The following is an 18,428-nucleotide window of genomic DNA, read 5'->3' on the forward strand; positions in this document are numbered from 1 at the left end:
GTTTGTTCTTAATCCAGAGATGAACTTGCTAAGTAACCGCATTTCGGTTTGAAGGCGAGCTTTGATTCGTCTCTTTAGAAGGGACCGGTGCCGCTGATAGATACTCAGCAGCAGTAGTATCTCAACAAACATTGTTCTAAATTGGATACGTGGTTTGATATGTTATCTCTTAACCTTACCGTTTTGACATTGCCAGCCTACCACTATAGAGTTAATGTTTAATCAAAAGGTAACTTGAAAGTTGGTCCGAGTTTTGAATGGGGCTTAGGTTGTCATGTTGCCAAATAGTAAGTTGAATGTTAATTGTCACTGACTCATCATTAAAGTTCAGCTTTGGGGTGCCATTGCTTTCAGTACTTGCTAAATGATCTAGAGTTCAGGTGTTCCTTCTTAGGACTACTTAAAATACTCTTGCATTGTTTTTCTTTCGAATTCAGATAAGACTATGAAGTTAGAAGAATATGGATTTAGACTTTTCCATCACAGGTTTTGTAGAAGGTTGTGGTCCCAGATTTAATAGGGGTATTTGGGCTTTGTTCAAGGTTGTTGCTAGACGTCTATATTCTCTTTCCAGATTTGTGCTCAAAAAGTCTATTTTGAGTGTTTGGTATCCAGTATCTCAGTATCCAGTGTTTTAATGTATCTCTACTTATGGATATGTTTATGTGATATTTAATGTCAGTTTATTTAAACATACTTAAAAAATTTGACAAAAATATCTGTATTATAGTTTCCTTATTCCTTCAGAAAGGGGCATGAATGAGGGCAAAGAAAAACTGTTTTACTGCTTAGAAGGAGAGAATTGAATTGAGATTAAAAAAAAAAAGGTATATGCTGTTATGTGAAATTGATTATAAAATGAACACTCGTACCTGAACTCAGGATTTCAATTCATGGTGGCTTTTGGAACTTGTCTGAAACAGGGTAGTCTAAGGTAATAGCTGAATGGGAGATTATTTTTGAGAGTTAAATTTTTTTTTGGTGACTAGCTAGTTCAGAATGCAGAGTATGTGAAGAGGGAAGCTGATGATGCATCTTTCAGGGAATGGTCAAGCTTTCTAAGCACTTCATGGGGTCATTTGAGAGGAATATTTTAAAATTCTGGGGTAATTTTCAGCTATGATGAAGCAAATCTTATAATAGCTCCTTAAGAGCCTCTTGTGGTACTGGAGTGTTAGGATGTTTTTCATCTTGGTTTAAAGACCACTCGAAATCAATTTTAGGTAATTAGTTTATTCAGAGAGCAGAATGGGATACCTAATAATATTAGATTTGGGGACTTTTCATTTAGTTCACAGGATTTTCTTTGAATCCTGTGTGGATGTTGACTGAAGATGGAGTAACTCTTGCGAAGTGCAGGTTAAAATGTTGACTTTTCTGTTACCATATAGGTCAGCTTAACATTTAAAAAGTTGGAGTTCAGTGTTGACTATGTGTTTTTGACAACCTTAACTTTAAATGCATTTTGGAAGAAAGCCTTTGTTGGAGTGCTGGTGTTCTAAGGGACCCCCGTTTAAGCGATAATAAATTATAGTCCTTGGCTTGAAAAGCTTATCAGTTTTTGAGGCAGATTATGGGACAAAACGTGAAAACAGTAATATGATGACTGCAAGATTATAAATGCAAATAGAATACTTTGTTCAGAGGGACAAAAAATAAAGGCATGAGGTAGATGGCTTGGAGAGAAGACTTCTTACAGAGGTGTGTTTTAAGGCAGGTGTTAAAGGAGGCAGTAACTTAAATTGAGAAGCATAAAGGATTCTAGGTGGACAGAAAGGACAGAGGCACAGAGATGGTGACTTGTATTTTTGTATTTATAAAGCAGGTTAGTAAATCTGAATAAAAGGGGCCTAAATAGGAAAATAAGAGATGGAATTTGAGAAATATGTTAACTGATGGAAAGCAGGGGGGGCTTATGACTTTATTTGAGATTCAAGAGAGTTTGGAATTTACTATAGGTTGCTGAACAAAATATTTGAAGATGGTTTGGGCAGCAAAGTTGATGAGTTAGAAACCAGATGTCAGAGCCCTTTTAGGGAGTAGTAGAGTATGTTGTGAATAGTGAGAGAATATAAAGCAAAATTGAAAATCGGATGAAAAGAACACATTTGAGAGACAGCGTGAATGAACTGGCAGGACTTTGGATTGGATTGAAGGGGGGAATATTTGGGAAGGAGTCAGGAGTTAAAAATAAATTCTGATGTTACTGGTCTGGAAGATTTGACCGCCAAGTTATATTGTTGATTGTAATGGGAAAGTTGAGAAAGTGCTGAGATGAGAGGATACATGAGTTCACTTTTTAAAAGTTTAATATTCAGTAGATTTTCTTGAAATTCAGCAGACAGCAGTTGGTTACTGGCAATCGTATTTAACTTAACAGTCTGTTAATTGCACTGTCTCTAATTTTTCTATGTCTAAAAATGCTGGATTTATTTTCGGGCATAGTAAACTAAAAGTTTTTATTTATATTCGTTACATTTCTCAAAAAGAAAATAATTTTTAATGTAAATTCAAAAGATCTCACGCTTGAAATCTAGTTATAATAACCCGATGGTGATTTATTTGAAAACAATGAAAATATTTTTTGGACTAAGCTGTAACATAAACATTTTAGATATTTTATACAGCCTTCAATCTTTGGTACATTCTTAAAACTAGTCTCATAAACAATGGTTATTTTAGGTAAACCTTGGTGTTTAAAATAATGTTAATATGCAGACTCCAGCAGAAATTAAAAGTTGATTTATTCATTTATTTACTTTTTGCCTTTTGTTTTGGTTGCGCTTAAGTGTTCATCCGGTTTAGAAGAGTATATTTGATTTTTTTTTTTAAAACCTTAGTGTGGTGTAACCTTTTTTTTTTTTTGGTGTGCATTCATATTCAAGTGTTACTAGGTAAATGTTAATAGCTAGACAGTTCTTCTGTAGAGTCACGTGATATTTTATTCAAAATGGAGGCAGTAAGGCGCTGTGTATGGTGATTTATTAAAATATTAGTAATAAGTCTTTTGATAAACTATTAGTGAAAATTTAGCTAGTTGCCTAGCTAAGTCATGAGAAGTTATTTCCTCATACAGGATTTTTTATATCAAATTTCTTTAGTGAAGAGAATGATAGCAGTTGCATATTGCTGTGCAGTATTTAGTGGTATGGTGGCTAAAGCCAAAGAGTAGGTGGCAACTTAGAGTTACTCTCTTCCAGAGGGAGTTTAATCTCTTTGTGTCATATAAAAATCAGGTTATTAGAATTTCACCAGTTGCTAGATTTTCTAGTGTGAAAGAGAGCTCATGTGTGAAACTGAAAACCAGAATTTTATCTTCATTAATATTTCATTCCCTTCCCAACCACACCTTTCCAGAGTTGTTAAAAAAACTAGACCCTCATATAAGAATTGCATGCTGTCTTGTTAAATGTGCCCCTAGAATGCTAATTGTGAAATGACTTAAAGGCACAAGGGAACCCAGAGATTCATAAATCAATTCACGACTGATTGGGAATTGCATTTAGAAAATGAGGTGACATCTTCTCATTTCATTTGCGTGATTCAGCTGGAAATCAGCACATACTTGTACCCTGTGCTGTATGCCCCTTGTTTTGGACTTGGGTTGCCAGTGTGAGATACTGTTTTGGATAAACAGGCAGGCTGGGGAAGCCAGCTTAAGTGTCAGCAGCAGATTCTGAGACCAGGGGAGGTCTGTTTCTGTGTGTGTTTCCTTTATGTATAGAGAAGGCTGTGAAACATGCATGTGCTGACCCTGGTGCCACAGTTCCATACTCAACACTCATGGGACTGTGGGACAGGGATGGGATTGGGCAGGCTGTGGGACTGTGGAGTCTCTTGTGATGCTCCACCCTGCTACAGGAGAATGGAGGGGCAGAGCCTGTGGGTGTGATGGGATTATACCTGGTGCTAACAGGACCAACCTGATTTCCCAGATAGTGTTCTACTAAGAACATAATCACCATGAGTAAATAAATTTATTGAAATGTTTAGCATCATTTTTCTAGCCTATTTTTTGGGGGGCAGTTGAAGGGAGTGGTGTGGAGAGGAAGGAAATCTTGCATGATTGCAAGGATAGAAATATTTTCATGGTTCATTGATTTTAAAGTAGAGGTTGCAATCTTTGCTTCTATCTTGGGTTGTACAAATCATCCTTAGTTATATAATTGTCTTTGACTTCGGTTGAGTGTGATATAGAAATGTTTATGTATATGAAGACCTATATGAATAGAGGGCTTCTTCCCTGGTGACTCAGATGGTAAAGAATCTGCCTGCAATGCAAGGGGCACACGTTCAATCTCTTGAGTCTGCAGGATCCCCTGGAGGAGGGCATGGCAGCCCACTCCAGTATTCTTACCTGGAGAATTCCATGGACAGAAGAGCCTCGTGGGCTACAGTCCACGGGGTCCCAAAGAGTCAGACATGACTGAGCACATAGTCTCATGTGAATAGAAAAGCAGGGAAAAACTAACATTAATAAAGGAGAACAATTTGTTTCCCCAGAAGTTTCCTATCATTAAATTGATAAAAATCTGTGTTTATTTCTATTTATTATTACAGTTTTTATTCTCGGTTTTTTTTTCTTTTTAATGAGTTCATATTCAGCACACAATGGACATTCAGTAAATTATTTCAGTTTATGTCTGAAGTATACTTGGTCTGGCCTAAGATACAACTTCGTAGATTTGGATTCTTAGTTTACACTGTGCTTATGTTTTGGGGAGAAAGGTCTACTTTCAAAGTTGAAATTCCGTAAATGGTTGTAGCTTGTATTTTTGGATTGAATACTTTCCTTAGAAGCATTTTAATTTGGTTGTATTGAGGCAGTGATGTTTTGGTTATTGGTAACTTTTCCTTTTGTCTTCAGGATAACATGACCAACAATGGCACAAATATGAACCTTTAACATTTCCCTTATTAATATAGTCTGGAGCTGTTAATTTCTTGATTGTCCTTTCAGATCAGTTTAATAATGAAAAGTAAATACTCCTGACGAAGGCCATATTATTTTCCTAGAAATTTGTATTTTATTTTTAAATTAAACCTTTTTTTTTTTGGCTGCTCTGTGCAGCTTGCCGGATCTCAGTTCCTGGACCAGGGATTGAACCTGGGCCACGACAGTAACAGCCCGGAATTCTTACTACTAGAGCCACCAGGGAACTCCCATAGAAACTTACGTTTTAGATGGTGATATAATTTAAATGAATTTACAGGCCTAGTATTGAATAAGTATGCCCTAAAGCCAAAGAGATGGTAGGTAGGCAGGCAGGCAAAAATATTAGTAACATGGGTGCAAAGCATTAACAGTAGTACCCCATTTTTCATTACCATTAATTGTATCATGTTGAACTCCTTGTCTCAGGAAGCCTAAAATAAGTAGGTTGCTTTAATAGAAAGGGGCAATGAATAATGCATGATTGACATGTGATATGCCTATTGAATGTTTATTATGTGCTAATAAGCACTCTGCCACAAGCAGCTGCTCACTTTAATCATTACAACTCAAAAAGTAGCTAGTACCATTATCCCCACAGGTAAATGAGATTTAGGGAGGGGAAGCAACTTGTCCAAGATTACCTGGCCAGAAAATTGTTCTAAAAGAATTCAAATATAAGCATTCTGATTCTAGATTTTCCCTTTATTGTATATTTTATAGAGAATGGATTGCTGTTACCTTAACACTTGGATTCCAGAGATAAGCTACCTTTTGCTTTTAGGATAGTCTTTCATTGATAATTTAGCAGTGATTGTGTAAGACTTACATGATTAGTAATGATGTTGAAATTAGTTTCAGGCATGCCTGTTAGCAAATATAGTACTTAAATACTTATATTGGAAAAAAAACCTCTCAATTCTTTTAAGATTTCAGGGAAAACTTGTTAAGACAAACATTGATATTGAAAATGTTAAGGCTTATGGCAGCACAAAAAGAAAAATAAGTAGTGTATATATATATTTTTTTTTTTTTGCTGTTGTTTAATGTTCAGTTGGAGCACTAGTTTTTATTGAAAAGTACTGATTGTTCACAGTAAATTTGATATATTTATATTTCCAGGTAATATTAGAATGTTCTCCAAATTAGCCATCATTAAGGATTATTATTTCTCTCCATCTCTTCCTATAGATTGTGAAGTGTTCTACTCTTCCTTTTAATATTTGACAGCAAACTTCAGGACATTTTTTTATTATTGTATGTACACAACCAATTATTCAGGTATCAATTGGACACTTGTTTTGTCTGGAACTGTGAACCTTCACAGTTTGTTATTATTAAAGAATAACAGCTATGCATCAGTGTGCAATTGGGTTATTTGGAGTATCACCTTGTTGGAATTGTTTGGTATTTTACAGTCAGGAAGTGAACCAAAAAGGTTCCTGAGCAGTGAAAATCCTCCCACAAATGGTGCATGCACTTTTCCTTATAGGTTATTTTTCGGCTTTTATTTAGAGTTCATTTTTCATTTAACACATAGTTCTAAATCATTCAGTTGTCTTCTTTTTTTTTTTAAACTGCAAATTAGAAGGGAATGAATTACACTGGTATTAAGCATTATCCTAAAAAGTTTAGACAGACAATGCAGGAAAACAGGCATATTGGGATTACTTAGTGTAGCCTTGTAAAACTTCAGGGGAGATCACTCTGATAATTGTTCAAAATTTTGATTTCAAGAAGGTTACATTACAGTAACTTCACTCTTTTAAAAGAACAAAAGGCAGAAAAGTCTCTTCTGGTTAGCTGGGATTCTCTAATAACTTCTCACTGCATTAAACAGCCTGTCATTTCTTGGTTACTGATGAAATGAGAAAGAGAACTCGGTCATCTCTGTCTGGTTGACCAACTCTGGTTGACTTTCAGTGATATGGATAAAGATACTAAAATTTTCGGTATGCTACTTCAGAGTATCATTTCCTGCTCTTTCTTCCGTTGTGCATCTATAGATTATTTCTCAGCAACAGCATTTTACGTGATTTAAGATTTGTTTTCTTATTTTTTCTTTTGTATATATGGAGTTGCTGTTAGGATTTTGATGTGCTCATACCGTCTGTTGATACTTGTGGAATACTTAGGAGGCACTGCATGGAGTCATTTAATCTTTCTAAGGATTGGCTGTTAGAATAATTTTACCAAATACACTTTTGGAATTGAAAAGGTGGATATCTTAATTGTTAACTTGAAGAAAAAGAACAGTCATGATAAAGTACTTTTTTCTCTTTTGAAGGTCTAAGAAATTCTTTACCATCTGAGCTATGAGGGAAGAAATTCTTAGGGGCTTAATTGACTAATGTAAGTGAGAAGATGTTTCAGATTTCTTTCCAAGGCAGGCTAACCTATGTTTTAAAAATGTAATTCCCTCTACTTCCCTTATTCCATAAAATCAGCTAGTTCTTTTTAATTGATTAAGCACTGTCTTCATGATCTGTGTGGAAGTTATTGAGCTGAGTCAAATTGCTACTACTAGACTTTTGAGTTTTTTTTAGACTTTTGAGACTCTTGAGTTTGTAGAGGCAGCACCTAAAGAAGTGCTGGAGTTATTTATGCTTGGCACCAGAGTGACAGTATTGTGGGTGTGTTTGGTATCTCATTGGAATTTCAAAGCTTTCTCATTTTACACAGTATTTAAACTCTGAAGGAAAGAGGGAAACTTTGAGTTTGTAGGATTTTAACAATAATATGTATATGTATATCATATTTACATAATGTGTCGTAACAACCACAATAATAGTTTTAATTGGATGATGTATGATAGACAATTCCATGCTTGTCTTATTTACATATTTTGCATTTAAAAATGGGATTTACTCACATGATTCAAAATTTTAAAAGTATTTAGTGATGTCTTTCTCTTCCTCCTGCTCTGTAAGGAACTATCAGTCCTCTCTCCTGGAGAGGCAGCCTTCCAATTTCTTAGGTAGCCTTCCATGTGAAAGTGAAAGTCGCTCAGTCTGACTCTTTGCGACCCTATGGACTGTATAGTCCATGGAATTCTCCAGGCCAGAATACTGGAATGGGTAGCCTTTCCCTTCTCCAGGGGATCTTCCCAACCCAGGGATTGAATCCAGGTCTCCTGCACTGTGGGCAGATTCTTTACCAGCTGAGCCACTTTTACAGGTTATTTCTGCTATGGAATTATATTTTGTGTATACAGACCTAAATTAACATTTCCTTTAGCATAAGTGTTAGAGTTAAACTTTAAATCAGTTATTCTAGAAAATTGCTATTATTTTTCATCCTAGTAGATTACCAAACTCTAATTTTTCTGAGTATGAGTTAGATGGAGAATAAATACAAAAACGAGAGAGTGCTTCTCGTCATAATAAGAGGTGAAATAATAGTCATGACCAGTGAATACTTAGTGGCACATTTAAATTATTTGCTTCTCTTTGTGTATTTGAGAAGTGATCTATAGTGTCATATAGGTGTTATATGTTTTCTTGCTGGAAATAGTTGTGTATTTCATGGTAAAGAAAAAGACAAAACGTAATTGATACTCTTCCTTTAACTTGGCATTTTTTGAACATCTTAGATGAGAAAACCTGTTCTCTTGAGAGATCAGAGGCGCAGAGTGCGTCAATGTCAATGAAGCCTGTGCCTTTTACCTCTTTAAGAGCGCACGGTTTCATTCTGCTTCTAAACCAAGCATTCCTTAGTCTTAAAAAATTAAAATGTTTTTATTCAGTAATCCACTGTATCATATAATTTAAAAAAATCAAATAGTGCAGAAAGTCTTATTATGGAATTTTAACTTTTCTTTATTTCTGTTTCTTAGAGGCAGTCTTAACTATGATAACTATTGCCTCTAGTAATTTTATCATAATTTTAATAGTATGATATTTGTCTGCTTCTTAAAATTATTCTTGATATTATTCATTGTCATCCCTGCTGCTGCTGCTAAGTCGCTTCAGTCGTGTCCGACTCTGTGCGATCCCATAGACGGCAGCCCACCAGGCTCCTTGTCCCTGGGATTCTCCAGGCAAGAACATTGGAGTGGGTTGCCATTTCCTTCTCCAGTGCATGAAAGTGAAAAGTTAAAGTGAAGTCGCTTCAGTCGTGTCCGACTCTGTGCGATCCCATAGACGGCAGCCTATCAGGCTCCTGCGTCCATGGGATTCTCCAGGCAAGAGTACTGGAGTGGGGTGCCATTGCCTTTTCTATTGTCCCTTTTATTATCTTACTAACATAACTATACCACCATATTTAGTTAATTATTTAAATCATTAAATGATTAATACTCTATCTAGACATTAAGCAATATTCTCTGCAAAAGTGAATAGTGTACAGTGATTATGTTTCCTTTTTAAAAATGCATTATTGAGATATAATTCACATACCATAAAATTTATTAATTTAAGGTATACAGCTCAGTGGTTTCCAGTACTCACAGAGTGATGAAACTGTCACCACAATCTAATTTTAGAATATTTTTAATCAGCTCCAAAAGAAACCTTGTATCCAGTAGTAGTCATTCCTCCTCATTCCTGTATCCAGTAGTAGTCATATTTCCCTTCCTCCCAGTTCTAGGCAACCATTAATCTACTCTCTGTATGTGAATTTCCATTCTTGATATTTCTTATAAATTGTATCATAAAATATGTGGCCTTTTGTGACTGGTTTCTTTTACTTTTCATAATGTCTGCTAGGTTGATCTGTGTTGTAGCATTTATTGTTATTCCATTACTTTTTATTGCTGAATAATATGCATGTATTTGTTTATCCATTCATCAGTGAACATTTGGATAGTTTCTGCTTTTTGGCTATTAGGAATAATAATGAAATGAACATTTGTGAACAAGTTTTTGTGTGAACATGTTTTCAGATCTTTGGGGTATATACCTAGGAGTGGGATTGCTAACGTATGGGAACTCTGTTTAACATTTTAAAGAGTTATGTTGTTTTTGAATGACAATCACATTTCCTTTGTTTTCTTTCACTTTTTTAATATACTTTTTTGTTGCCATTTTCTTTTTCTTGCACAGCTTGCAATGATCACAGACTTGGTTTGGTTTTTTTTCCCCCCCTCAGATTTATTAAGCATTGTCTAGACTGCCCTACCCTACTTTCTTTTCCTGGAGTGTCCCTTTTCCTAGAGTCCTCTCCTACTGGGATCTGGCCTGGTTCCTCTCCAGGCCCCTGCTGTACAGCTGTCATCCTCTAACTTCTTTCATGGCTCTTTATTTCCTGGATCCCATGTCTTTGCATCCCTGAGCAGTCCTTACCTAACATAGTTTCGTGACATCCGCCAGCAGTGCCTGGAGTATTAACTGTTTGGTAAATGTATCTGGAAAAGTTTATAGTTGGTTGTTTTTTTCACATTTGCTCCAAAAGAGTAGTTAAGAAACTGACACACTTTTTTGGCAGGTGTCTCATCATTTTACTGTCTAGACACTGAGGCATAGATGTTTGGAAGGTTATTTGTATCACGATCAAGTGATTACTATGCCAACATGAAGGAACAATATGAAGCAAGTACAGAAATCTGACAATATAAATGTTAAGTAGTTGTTTAAACCAGACCTCTTCAATAGAAATATAATGCAAGACACAAATGTGAATCACATGGGTGATGTAAAATTTTCTAGGAGCCACTTAAAAAAAAAGTAAAAAGGTGAACTTAATTTTAAGAATATATTTAAAGTAGTGTATCCCCAAAGTATTATCTCAGCATGTAATTTACTAATGATACATTTTGCATTCTTTATTTGGTACTAAATCTTCACAACCTCAGTTCATTTCGGTTGTTCAATTGTGTCCGACTCTTTGTGACCCCATGGACTGCAGCACGCCAGGCTTCCCTGTCCATCACCAACTTCTGGAGCTTGTTCAAACTCATGTCCATCAAGTCTTATCCTCTGTCATCTCCTTCTCCTCCTGCCTTCAGTCTTTCCCAGCATCAGGGTCTTTTCTAAGGTGTCAGTTCCTCACATCAGGTGGCCAAAGTATTGGAGCTTCAACATCAGTCCTTCCAATGACTATTCAGGACTGATTTCCTTTAGGATGGACTGGTTGGATCTCCTGCAGTCCAAGAGACTCTCAAGAGTCTTCTCCAACACCACAGTTCAAAAGCATCAATTCTTCAGCACTCAGTTTTCTTTATAGTCCAACTCTCAAATCCATACATGATTACTGGAAAAACCACAGCTTTCACTAGACTGACCTTTGTTGGCAAGGTAATGTCTCTGCCTTTTAATATGCTGTCTAGGTTGGTCATAACTTTTCTTCCAAAGAAAGCATCTTTTAATTTCATGACTGCTGTCACTCTGCAGTGATTTTGGAGCCTGAGAAAATAAAGTCTGTCACTGTTTCCATTGTTTCCCCATCTATTTGCCATGAAGTGATGGGACCAGATGCCATGATCTCAGTTTTTGAATGTTGAGTTTTAAGCCAACTTTTTCACTCTCCTCTTTCACTTTCATCAAGAGGCTCTTTAGTTCTTCTGCCATAAGGGTGATGTTATCTGCATATCTGAAGTTTTTGATATTTCTCCTGCCAGTCTTGATTCCAGCTTGTGGAATCAAGCTGGAATTTGATGCCAGGCTTCATCCAGCCCGGCATTTTGCATGATGTACTCTGCATATAAGTTAAATAAGCAGGGTGACAGTATACAGCCTTGACGTACTACTTTCCCCATTTGGAACCAGTCCATTGTTCCACATCCGGTTCTAACTGTTGCTTCTTGACCTTCATACAGATTTCTCAGGAGGCACGTCAGGTGGTCTGGTATTCCCATTTCTTTAAGAATTTTCCACAGTTTGTTGTGATCCACATAGTCACAAAGGCTTTGGTGTAGTCAATAACAGAGAAGTAGATGTTTTTCTGGAACTCTCTTTTTCTATGATCCAGCGGGTGTTGGCAATTTGATCTCTGGTTCCCCTGCCTTTTCTAAAACCAGCTTGAACACTTGCAAGTTCTCAGTTCATGTACTGTTGAAGCCTGCTTTGGAGAATTTTGAGCATTACTTTGCTAGCGTGTGAGATGAGTGCAATTGTTCGATAGTTTGAACATTCTTTGGTATTGCTTTTCTTTGGGATTGGAATGAAAACTGAGCTTTTCCAGTCCTGTGGCCCCTGCTCAGTTTTCCAAATTTGCTGGCATATTGAGTGCAGCACTTTCATAGCATCATCTGTTAGGATTTGAAATAGCTCAACTGGAATTCCATGACCTCCACTAGGTTTGTTCATAGTGATGCTTCCTAAGGCCCACATGACTTCACATTCCAGGATGTCTGGCTCTAGGTGAGTGATCACACAATCGTGGTTATCTGGGTCATGAAGATCTGTTTTGTATAGTTCTTCTGTGTATTCTTGCCACCTCTTCTTAATGTCTTCTGCTGCTGTTAGGTCCATACCATTTCTGTCCTTATTGTGCCCATCTTTGCATGAAATGTTCCCTTGGTATCTCTAATTTTCTTGAAGAGATCTCTAGTCTTTCCCATTCTGTTGTTTTCCTTTATTTCTTTGCATTTTTTTAAATTGAAGGATAATTGCTTTACAGAATTTTGTTGTTTTCTGTCAAACCTCAAAATGAATCAGCCATAGGTATACATATATCCCCTCCCTTTTGAACCTCCCTTCTGTCTCCTCCCCATCCTACCCTTCCAGGCTGATACAGAGCCCCTGTTTGAGTTTCCTGAGCCATATAGCAAATTCCCGTTGGCTATCGATTTTACGTATGGCGATGTAAGTTTCCATGTTACTCTTTCCACACATTTCACCCTCTCCTCCCCTCTCCCCGTGTCTATAAGTCTAATCTCTATGTCTGTTTCTCCATTGCTGCCCTGTAAATAAATTTTTCAGTACCATTTTTCTAGATTCTGTGTATATGTGTTAGAATATGATATTTGTTTCTTTCTGACTCACTTCACTCTGTATAATAGGCTCTAGGTTCATCCACCTCATTAGAACTGTCTCAAATGCATTCCTTTTTATGGCTGAGTAATATTCCATTGTGTGTCTGTACCACAGCTTCTTTATCCATTCATCTATTGATGTACATCTAGGTTGCTTCCATGTTCTAGCTATTGTAAATAGTGCTGCAGTGAACAGTGGGATACATGTGTCTTTTTCAGTTTTGGTTTCCTCAGCGTAGGTACCTAGGAGTGGGATTGCTGGGTCATATGGTGGTTTTATTCCTAGTTTTTTACGAAATCTCCATACCGTCTTCCATAGTGGCTGTATCAGTTTACATTCTCACCAACAGTGCAAGAGTATTCCCATTTCTCCACATCCTCTCCAGCATTTATTGTTTGTGGACTTTTTGATGATGGCCATTCTGACTGGGTGTGAGGTGGTATCTCATTGAAGTTTTAATTTGCATTTCTCTAATAATGAGTGATGTTGAGCATCTTTTCATGTGTTAGCCATCTATGTGTCTTCTCTGGAGAAATGTCTCTTTAGGTCTTTTTCCCACTTTTTGATTGGGTTGTTTGTTTTTCTGGTATTGAGTTGTATGAGCTGCTTGTATATTTTGGGACTTAATCCTTTGTCAGTTGTTTCATTTGCTATTATTTTCTCCCATTCTGAGGGTTGTCTTTTCGCCTTGCTTACAGTTTCCTTGGCTGTGCCAAAGCTTTTTAGGTTTAATCAGGTCCCACTTTTTTACTTCCATTACTCTAGGAGTTGGGTCATAGAGGATCTTGCTTTGATTTATGTCATCAAGTGTTCTGCCTATGTTTTGCTCTAAGAGTTTTATAGTTTCTGGTCTTACATTTAGGTCTTTAATCCATTTTGAGTTTATCTTTGTGTATGGTGTTAGGAAGTATTCTAATGTCATTCTTTTACATGTAGCTGTCCAGTTTTCCAAGCACCATTTATTGAAGAGACTGTCTTTGCCCCATTCTGTATTCTTGCCTCCTTTGTCAAAAATAAGGTACCTGACGGTGCATGGGTTTATTTATGGGCTTTCTATCTTGTTCCATTGGTCTTTGCATTAATCACAGAGGAAGTCTTTCTTATCTCTCCTTGCTATTGTTTTGAACTCTGCATTCAGATGGGTATATCTTTCCTTTTTTTCTTTGCCTTTAGCTTCCCTTCTTTTCTCAGCTATTTGTAAGGCCCCCTCAGACAACCATTTTGCCTTTTTGCATTTCTTTTTTTTGGGGGATGGTCTTGATCCCTGCCTCCTGTACAATGTCACGAACCTCTGTCCATAGTTCTTCAGGCACTCCATCAGATCTAATCCCTTCAATCTATTTGTCACTTCCACTGTATAATCGTGAGGGATTTGATTTAGGTCATACGTGAATGGTCTAGTGGTTTCCCCCACTTTCTTCAATTTAAGTCTGAATTTTGCAATAAGGAGTTCATGATGTGAGCCGAAGTCAGCTCCTGGTCTCGTTTTTGCTGACTTCACAACCTAGTGGGTATTTTACTCTTACAGCACGTCCTGATTTGGAGTAGTCACATTTTAAGTGCTTAGTAGCCACAGGTTGAGCAGTTTAGAATTTTTCAGGAATTATTTTATTGTATAATATTGTTGTCAATCTGTCTAATCATATATGCAAATACATATATATTATATAGTCTACTTATTCTAAAGGAATAAATAAGGAATAGATAAGGTATATATATGTAGTTTAAAAACACTTCATTGATTTGTCTAATTGCTTTGTTTTGTTTTTAGTCATGTCTTCAGATTTTTGAAATTTTATACCACATTAAAGAGGTTGAGAGATTTATGTTCTTCAGAAAAGTGCTTGGTGTGGGAGGTAATGATTTTTTCCCCATATTTTAGCATACTTAAAATGTATATTAAAACTGTTATTGATATACTTGTTAGATGTTACTGCCATGAATGTCCTGGTCCCAATGGGTTCTTATTTGTCTAAATATTCTTTGGCATAAATTCTCTCCTCTCGCTGTTTCAGAGACTCACTCAGCTTTCAGAGTTTCATATGCCACCTCAACTACGTAGTTTTCCACACATTTTACCCCAAAGCATGAAATGCAGTTAGTTGCATGTAACTCGTATGGCACACTTTTCTTGTGTTCTGCTTCATCTACTTTCCTTGTTTTGTCTCTCCCTAGGTCAGTATAAATTTGAGTATGGCAACAACAGTATTTTACTCACCTTTGTATTTCCTCGGTGTGGAACACAGTGCTTTCTATAGTAGTTTACTTAACACATATTTTGGGTTGAAGGTAATTTGTTGTGATAGTTACCTGTATACTATAATGATAGTTACATGAGTTTCTAGGTCATCAAACTATCACTGAGGTTTTTAGACACATTTTAAAGCTTTGATATAAGGAATTAGTTTATGAAGTTAAACCTAGGTTTTTGTTTAAACACAAAGGAGCAATAGTAGGGAAAGAAAAGAGAGATACAGACACTGTTTTATACCATGTGCTTAGCACAAGAGGAGTGTGAACTCGGGATGGAGTGAATGAAAGAGCTCAGGTGCTCGGTTGCACTGGTTGGCTAGCATAATACCTTTGAAACATTGAGCCTGTCCAGCTAGTACAGTACCCCCAAGCCTTCCAGAAGCTTATTTGGAGTGGGTGAGGGTAGAAGAGAGATTTAGAGTGATGAAAAGTGATGTCAGTTTCCTTATTTTTACCAAATAGTTTATTCTATGAGAGACAAAGTAAATAGACTATTTATATATGAACAGGCCCTTTCACCATGGATATACTTGGACATGTAATTATCTTGTAGGGATTTATGAAAACTTTAATTTTTACAGGGCCTCTTTTTATGTCTCTCAGTATTTTTTTGGGCTCATATACTAGTGTATATTAGTATATCAGTTGAAGAGCTTTCCCAGAGAAAGTAAGAAATATTAGTAAACAACTTGGACTTTCTTTACTAAATAATCCAATTTCTTAAATAGCTGTAAATTTTAGCTGTCTATATTGAGTTTTGAGAAAGCACGTTGTCAGGGTAATAACTTGGTTTTCACTGATCAACATTATATCTGCTTCTTTGGTTGCATGGAAAAAACAAGAGAGTTCCAGAAAAGCATCTATTTCTGCTTTATTGACTATGCCAAAGCCTTTGACTGTGTGGATCACAATAAACTGTAGAAAATTCTGAAAGAGATGGGCATACCAGACCACCTGACCTGCCTCTTGAGAAATTTGTATGCAGGTCAGGTAGCAACAGTTAGAACTGGACATGGAACAACAGACTGGTTCCAAATAGGAAAAGGAGTTTGTCAAGGCTGTATATTGTCACCCTGTTTATTTAACTTATATGCAGAGTACATCATGAAAAACGCTGGACTGGAAGAAACACAAGCTGGAATCAAGATTGCCGGGAGAAATATCAATAACCTGAGATATGCAGATGACACCACCCTTATGGCAGAAAGGGAAGAGGAACTCAAAAGCCTCTTGATGAAAGTGAAAGTGGAGAGTGAAAAAGTTGGCTTAAAGCTCAACATTCAGAAAACGAATATCATGGCATCCGGTCCCACCACTTCATGGGAAATAGATGGGGAAACAGTGGAAACAGTGTCAGACTTTATTTTTCTGGGCTCCAAAATCACTACGGATGGTGATTGGCAGCCATGAAATTAAAAGACACTTACTCCTTGGAAGGAAAGTTATGACCAACCTAGATAGCATATTCAAAAGCAGAGACATTACTTTGCCAACAAAGGTCCGTCTAGTCAAGGCTATGGTTTTTCCAGTGGTCATGTATGGATGTGAGAGTTGGACTGTGAAGAAGGCTGAGCGCCGAAGAATTGATGCTTTTGAACTGTGGTGTTGGAGAAGACTCTTGAGAGTCCCTTGGACGGCAAGGAGATCCAACCAGTCCATTCTGAAGGAGATCAGCCCTGGGATTTCTTTGGAAGGACTGATGCTGAAGCTGAAACTCCAGTACTTTGGCCACCTCATGCGAAGAGTTGACTCATTGGAAAAGACTCTGATGCTGGGAGGGACTGGGGGCAAGAGGAGAAGGGGACGACAGAGGATGAGATGGCTGGATGGCATCACTGACTCGATGGATGTGAGTCTGAGTGAACTCTGGGAGTTGGTGATGGACAGGGAGGCCTGGCGTGCTGCGATTCATGGGGTCGCAAAGAGTCGGACACTACTTAGCGACTGATCTGATACATTGTGAGATGTTTGGCTGACTAGGGCATGATTCTTAGAAGAGATTCTGTTTTCTCTTTAAGTACCAAATGCTTGCTGTGCCATTGAAATCTAAGAGTAGGAGTTACTAATGAAGAAAGCATAATTTTATTTAAATTCAGTTGAATATCAGGGATAACCTTTATTGGGAGGGTTTTGAGACTTCACAGTACATGTTTACCTCCTGTTAATTTATAGAAAATTAAAGAATGGCTCTGAACTTTCAAAGGATAGAGGAAATGTTCTAGTAGTATATTTCAGCCATAGTGGTGAATGAGTACTTAGTAAGAAACAAATGGTATGATTTCTAAAGTAGGAGCAGTTGGGCCAATTCCTGGGGTCCTTAGAGAAGAAAGATCCCCAGAGGCAGAGGATCTCTGATCCCATTGTCTTTATATGCCATCAGTATAAATTATACAGCTTTTCAACTATCATATTAATTTGGGAGTAAGATATTGTTTAAACTTGTATCTTTACTTTGTGTCCCAATTAACAACAACATATTTTTGTTTCTCACATTTACCTGGGAAAGTCTGTGTACTTTAAATGCTGTGTTTGACCATAGGAGTGAGAGTTAGGGAAGAAGTTAATAGAAAAAAGTTTATGGTAATGATGAGTATTGAATTCGCATTAGCTAACTCAGTACCATCTAGCATCCCTAGATGCGAATGATGGTAGCTCAGATCTTAGAACTAGAATAATTCAGATTCAGCTACCCTTTGTGTGCTTACTGTGTGCCCCAAGCACTGTTACTTCATTTAACTTTCATATGCTTTGAAGTAATAGTCTCTTCATTTAATGGATAATGGATAAAGAGCAAATACCTTGCTTTGAAATTAATATAAGCTGTCTATGAATTAGTGGCTATAAGAGATAGGTAACAAATTTGGTTGAAATCCATATTGCAAAGTCAGTTATAAGCTGGATCCCATTATTATTGAGGAAATTGAGGCTTAGACAGGGTAGGTAACTTTGCCAAGATTTCATAACCAGCAGATGGCAGAGCTTGGATTCCAACCAAGGTAATTTAATCTTGAGCGCTTATTAACTACTTTACTGTCCTAAGTGAATGTGAATGATGTGCAGAAATGGAGCCTTGCTACCTCTGGTAACTTGAAGACACCGATTTCTAGTTTAACACATTGTCGCTTGACTCAAGACAGGCATTAGAGTTCAGCCACCTGTTTCAATCTTTATTGTTTCCTGAGATCACTTGTCTCAATAATTTTTGTTGTTTTCATTATTCTTGCACATGAAGATCCTCTTCATCTAGTTGGTGCTAAATAAATGTTGAATGTTGAAAAATCATAAATATAAAGTGTTGAATCTTAAACATAGAGACCAAATTTTATTAC

The 18,428-nt window shown here is 36.9% G+C and overlaps 1 protein-coding gene across 6 annotated transcripts in view; it reads left to right on the forward strand.

Annotated features, from left to right (window-relative positions):
- GSK3B (glycogen synthase kinase 3 beta) overlaps positions 1 to 18,428 on the forward strand; it is a 214,947-nt gene that overhangs the window by 1,673 nt on the left and 194,846 nt on the right. The gene's annotated exons all lie outside the window — the stretch shown is intronic.

Source organism: Bos grunniens, chromosome 1, assembly GCF_055505025.1.
Source record: "Bos grunniens cultivar Pamir isolate PY7600 chromosome 1, Bosgru_T2T1.0, whole genome shotgun sequence".
Classification (NCBI taxonomy): domain Eukaryota; kingdom Metazoa; phylum Chordata; class Mammalia; order Artiodactyla; family Bovidae; genus Bos; species Bos grunniens.